This window comes from Elephas maximus, chromosome 6 (genome assembly GCF_024166365.1).
Source record: "Elephas maximus indicus isolate mEleMax1 chromosome 6, mEleMax1 primary haplotype, whole genome shotgun sequence".
In the NCBI taxonomy this organism is placed as follows: Eukaryota; Metazoa; Chordata; class Mammalia; order Proboscidea; family Elephantidae; genus Elephas; species Elephas maximus.
Window position 1 is genome coordinate 113934525 of NC_064824.1, and position 6328 is coordinate 113940852.

Sequence of the window (6328 nt, forward strand, 5' to 3'; positions counted from 1 at the left end):
GACAGGGGTCACAATAGAAGGTCCCAGACAGAGCTGGAGAAAAATGCAGAACAAAATTCTAACTAAAAAAAAAAAAACCAGACTTGCTAGCCTGACAGAGACTGGAGAAACCCTGAGAATACGGCCCCCCTACACCCTATCAGCTCAGTAATGAAGTCACTTCTGAGGTTCACCCTTCAGCCAAAGATTGGACAGGCCCATAAAACAAAACAAGACTGAAGGGGCACACCAGCCCAGGGACAAGGACTAGAAGGCAGGAGAGAACAGGAAAGCTGGTAACAAGGAACCCAAGGTCAAGCAGGCAGAGTGTTGACATGTCTTGGGGTTGTTAACCAATGTCGTAAAACAATATGTGTACTAACTGTTTAATGAGAAACTAGTTTGTTCTGTAAACCTTCATCTAAACTACAATAAATAAATAAATTCTCAGACAAAAAAAAAAAGTAAGCCCTTATTGTGGTATTTTATATGTTTATTGTAGATATAGATGATAACCTTAAACTAGAGGTTAAAAACATAGTAAGGGTTTTGTAGGATGCAATTGTATGGTGGATGCCTAAATTCTAATATGATCGCTTACAAGGTATTACATTTAGCAAGAACCAGGAAGGAATACACTATACATTATTGCCATTTTTGTAGCTCCTAGCAATCAACTACGAAGAACAGCTATTTTTGGTTTTCCCTTCTCAACTAGATTGCAAGTTCTTGAAGGTAGGAACCACATCTTTGTGATTTTCTCTTTTCTATTGTATTCTCTGTCCTCCTGTAGTGCTGAGCACATAGTTGATATTTCACAGATATTTATTGATTACTTCAGGGATCAGCCAATTCTTTTCTGCCAGGGCCAAATAATAAATATTTTAGCCTTTGAGAGTCATACAGCCTCTGTCACAACTAGCCAAACCTACCATTTTAGCACAAAACAACCATGGACAATATGTAACAAATGGACATAGATGTAACGAATGGACAAAAAAAACTTTATTTGTGGACACCAGGTTTTTTTGTTTTTTTTTTTAGATATAAGCAAATTTATGTTACACTTTTAATTCATGAAAATAATCAAAGAAATTGCATATTTACAACAGAAGATAACTTGTTGAGAATGCTTGAATTTTTGATGCTTGGTTTATTATTTTATTTTGGTGTTAAAAATATACACAGCAAAACACACCCCAGTTCAACAGTTTCTACATGTATAATTCAGTGACATTGATTACATTCTTCAAGTTGTACGACCATTCTTACCCTCCTTTTCTAAATTATTCCTCTCTATTAATATAAACTCGCTGCCCCCTGAGGTTCCTATTTAATTTTTCTAGTTGCTTTTATCAATTTTATCCCACACAGATAGTTCTTAAAAGAACATAATGATAAGGCAGATTTTTTTTTTACTAGTTAAGCTAAACTACTTTTTGGTTTTAAGATGATTTTATGGTATATTTTTGGTTTAACATTTAAAGATCACCTCAGGGCAATAGTTTCAGGGGTTCATCCAGCCTCCATGGCTCCGGAAAGTCTGTAGAGGATTTAAAATTCTGTTCCACGTTTTCTTTCTTTTTATATAAGTGAGGTCATACAATATTTGTCCTTTATGATTGGCTTATTTTACTCAGCAAAATGTCTTCAAACTCCTTCTATCAAGACTTCATTTCTCCTACAGGCTGAATAGTATTCCACTGTATGTATGTACCACATTTTGTTTATTCATTCATCTGTTGATGGGTATTTAGGTTGTTTTCAACTTTTGGCTATTGTGAATAATGCTGCAATAAACATTGGTGTACAAATCTCTTTTTGAGTCTCTGCTTTCAAGCCTTTGGGGTATATGCCTAGGAATGAATTGCTGGATCATACGGTAATTCTATTTTTAGTTTTTTTGAGGAATCTCCACATTGTTTTCTACAATGGCTATACCATTTTTGCATTCCCACTGGCAATGCCATATAGCTTTTTTACGTCATAAAATATTGTCCTTCTTTTGATATTTTTCAGCCATTTAAAAATGTAAAAACCATTCTTATCTCAGGCTGTAAAAAAATAGAAGATGGCCTTGTTTGCCAAAGCTTGGGTTACATTGTTCTCATTTTTCGCTTCTGCCTTTTTTCTTTCTACCTTATTACCCAATTCTTTTTCCCTTCTTTCATTTTGACCTTCCTTTATCTCACTTCTGATTCTCCTAACATCCTTCCTTCTTCCTTGTTTTTCTTCTTTTTTCTTGCAAACATCATAGCCGCTTTCTTCTCTCAGTTTACGTAAGCACTGTCTTCTTCCAAACCAAACCAAACCTATCACCAAAAAACCAAACCCATTGCTGTCAAGTTGATTCCAACCCATAGCGGCCCTAACAGACAGAGTAGAACTGCCCAGGGTTTCTAAGGCTGTAATCTTCACGGAAGCAGACTGCCACATCTTTCCCCCATGGAGCAGCTAGTGGGTTTGAATCACTGACCTTTCAGTTAGCAGCCAAGGGCTTAATCACTGCATCACCAGGGCTCCTCATACTGCACCACTAGGGTTCCTTATTGTCATCTTAGGTGGAAAGATTTCCAGAAACACTGGTTCAACCCAGAAATAAAAAGACATCAGATAACAGTAATATTTAAGACATGGGTCCTAAAATTTTTATGGCCCTGTCTCCTTCTTCTCTTCCTCATCTTTATATATCTCTATAAACTAAGTACAACTGTAAAAGAATAAAACTAACTTCTGTGTGTGTATGACAGGCCTATTCTTAATATGTTGTAGGTAGTGTTCAGCCAATTTGTATTAACTGTCTTGCATAAACCTGTAAGATTTCAGCCCCTTAGCTGTTTATTTTTTCACTCCTTCTTGCAAATCAGACACGTATTTGAGAAAATTATCTTGACTCACTAAAAATTTTGGCCTTGCTAAAAGTAATTTTTTTTCCAACCATTTCAATTTTATAGTTTCTAATTTTAAAGATGGCCTTGCTGAAGTCCTTTTTGTTTTTATAACACTTTCATAAATAATTTACTCCAAATCTATAAGGTTTAAGCAGTAGTCTTTATAGGTACCAAAGGAATTTTTTTAAAGTACAGATACTGCAAAGACAAAGACAATGTCTTTGGGGGGGAAAAAAAATACCCTTCAGTTCTCATCAACAAACATTCAGACCAGCCTCATTCAAAGCAACACTGTTCCAGCAAATTTTTCCTAAAATGAATGCAGCAGATTTTTTCTTCTTGATTTCTCTTTCTTTATAAAATTGCCAACTTAGAAGACATGATAGACTTTTACTTGTGTCAACAGTCATGCAGAATTTTGCCCAAAAGGCCAAGATTTTTTGCCTTTCCTTATTTTTTAGGACACTTTTTGATTAGGTTTTAGAATAACAACCCTCTTTCTTTAGTAGAATTTTTTTTTTTTCTTTCACTAAGTACTATTCTTTGAATTAAAGGCAGGCAGCGGATTTCTTTAGCTGTCTTTGCCATGGCATTAGTCACAGAGATATGATCTTTTTAAGATAAACCGTGATATATTCATTTTCCTTATTCTGAAATATTTGGTTGAATCTGATAGCACAATTAACAAAATCTAGATTGAAACAAATCATTTACCAAAGGTATAAAGTCTAATCATTCTATCCCCAGATGAGCAGAGTATGGATTTGAAATACTGCTCCAGCCCTTGTTCTTTTTGGAATATACACACTGTCTATCATGGTGAATCTCACCTGATCATCTCAGTTGTATGGACTGCTGACAAATGTGGAGCATGATGGAATCCTGTGATTCATTATTTCCAGATTGAAAAATAGTAGAATGATTATTCTCTAGTTGTGTAGCTGCTTGTATTTTCACATGGCAAACACATTGCACGCATTAACTTGATAATTTCCATAACACCCCAAGGATATGAGTGGAAAATGTAAATATCACTATTTTTACACAAGAAAACATAGGCATTCGGCAACTAGTTTGTAATATAATTTACATAATATTATAAAATTAATCATAAATATTAAATATTAGTCCATATACTTTTTGCATTTTCCTTGGTTCATTACAAAAATTATCCCAAAGACCATGCACATAAAAAAACCAAACCAGTTGCTATCGAGTTGATTCCTACTCACGGTGACCCCATGTGTGCCGGAATAGACCTGCGCTATATATGGTTTTCCATGATTGATTTTTTGGATGTAGATCACCAGGTCTTTCATCCAAGGTACCTCTGGGTGGTTGGACCTCCAACCTTTTGATTAGCAACTGAGCCTGTTAACCTTTTGCACCACCCAGGAACTTCACAAAGGCTTAAGCTGTTCTTTGAATCTAGAAAGGAGATAGAAGTTTGAATGAGGAAAATGGGTGCATGGGTATTCTTAAGAAAAAGAAAAAAAAGAAGAAGAAGCTATAAGGCAAGTATTCCTGAGAGTGGTATTACTCTGTTTGGACCTACATACATGAAACAAATAGGGTTTTGGGGTTGACTGTATTTTTCAAAGATTGCTGCACCAACGTATAACCTGCCTGCATGCTCTTCTTACAATGTGGTATTGACATGCCTCCACTGAAAGGTGGTGGTGTCTGTTTTCTCCTCTTGAACCCATGTGGATCTTTGTAACTTCCTCAGCCAACAGAATGTGACAGGTACGGCACTGTATGACTTCTGAGGCTGGAATATAAAACGAAATCCAGCTTCTGCCTGGCTCTCTATTTTTTGCCTGGGCACTTGCCCCCTTGGAATCAGCCACCATATTGTGAGGAAGTCGAAGCCACATGAAAAGGTGACATGTAAATATTCTGGCTAAAAATCCCACCTAAGATCTCAGCTGACCATTTATGGGAGTGAGCAAATCTTCAGGTAATTTCAACTTCCAGGCTTCAAGCCACCCCAGCAGATGTCAAGTGAAGAAAAGGTGAGCTGTCCTCAATGAGCTCTGTCTACACTGCAGGTAAGATTCGTGAGCAAGAAAAAAGCCTCCAAATTTTGAAATAATTAATTACATAGTCATAGACTACTAGGGAGGACAGAGGGTTCCATGGTAGAATTTTTGCCTTTCATGCAGGAGACCTGGGTTCTACTCCTGACCAACGCACCTCAAGCACAGCCACCACTCCTCTGTCACTGGTGGCTTGCATGTTACTGTAGTGCTGAACAGGTTTCAACAGAGCTTCCAAGCTAAGACAGACTAGAAAGAAAGGCCTGGCAATCTACTTCCAAAAAATAGCCAACGGAAATTGTACGAATCACAGTGGTCTGATCCTGTTGTGCACATAATCGTGATGAATTGGGGGCCAACTTGATGGCAGCTAACAAGAGCAACAGATAACTAGAACAGCCTTCAACAACAAGATGGTTTCTTAACACTATAAGAATCACACTGTTCATAAAAAATTTGAGTTCCATTGGATATCAAAAGCCTAATGCTGCACCATAACAATTCCTGACATACTTAATACATCTCCTCTTTTATTGAGTATAAAGTTCCTTTTGTGTGAATGCCTTGAGAATAGAAATAAGTAAGACCACTTCAGAATAGGAAGTGGCCAAATAATTATTGCTCTATGGTTTTTGTGAATTCTCAGAAGTAGAAAAAAATAAATAAATTGGCTCAGAGGAAAATACTTCCATTAGTTCTGCTCTTGAAGGAAGTTCTTCAATGATGCCCCCTCCCTCTCCCTCCCCCCCATCTATCTGCTATGAATCTAGAATGATCCAGGCCTTACCTTGATCTATCTCTGTAGTTCTAATAAATATTTTTTGGTGCAGTTGAGTAAGCAGCCAGTAAAAACAGAGTAGTAACTAAGTTACATTCTTGTTTATTATGCAAGTCCTCAGGTAGACTGGAAGCACATGGTGTAACAAGTCTTGAGTTAGTTCCCCATTTGTAACTCAACAGGATGGCTCCTGCCGTTGACCTACAAGTCGGAGGATGAGTTGGAGAAACCCTTTTAAGGCATGTTGACCAACTTCTCAGATAAACACTTTGAGGCTAGCATCACCATTTCAGCCTGACTTTCTCTAATTTTGGCAGCTTAGGTAAGATTCCAGTCCACAAAATCCTAAACTTTATTAAGGTAAATGCAGCCCTATTCCCAGGAATAATTGTTTACAGTAATCTGCATGGTGCATCTAGCTAGTATGACTGAAAGTTTTGTATTTGGGGTATTACCAGGTACTTTAAGGATTCTATGTCAATAATGCAGTTTGTTCTTTGATGCAGTCCTGAAAAATCCATATGTACTACTGAGCAAATAGACTAGCAGAGGTCTTATATGCAACACTGTTATATACCATTGTGACATCAAATCAATTGCTGTTCACTAGACAAACCTTCAAACCAAGCTTTCAAATGCTC

General features: G+C 36.9%; 1 long non-coding RNA gene across 2 annotated transcripts; it reads right to left on the reverse strand.

Annotated features, from left to right (window-relative positions):
• Nucleotides 1-469: 469 nt before the first annotated feature.
• On the reverse strand, nt 470-5782 carry LOC126078455 (uncharacterized). 2 transcript variants are annotated; one of them, XR_007518045.1, is made up of 4 exons: nt 5697-5782; nt 3701-4298; nt 2456-2561; nt 470-838 (listed from the first exon to the last, which is right to left on the reverse strand). It is a non-coding gene; the product is annotated as an uncharacterized LOC126078455 (long non-coding RNA). The 2 variants fall into 2 exon arrangements; XR_007518044.1 differs by lacking the exon at nt 470-838 and adding an exon at nt 1062-2291.
• Between the last annotated feature and the right edge of the window lie 546 nt (nt 5783-6328).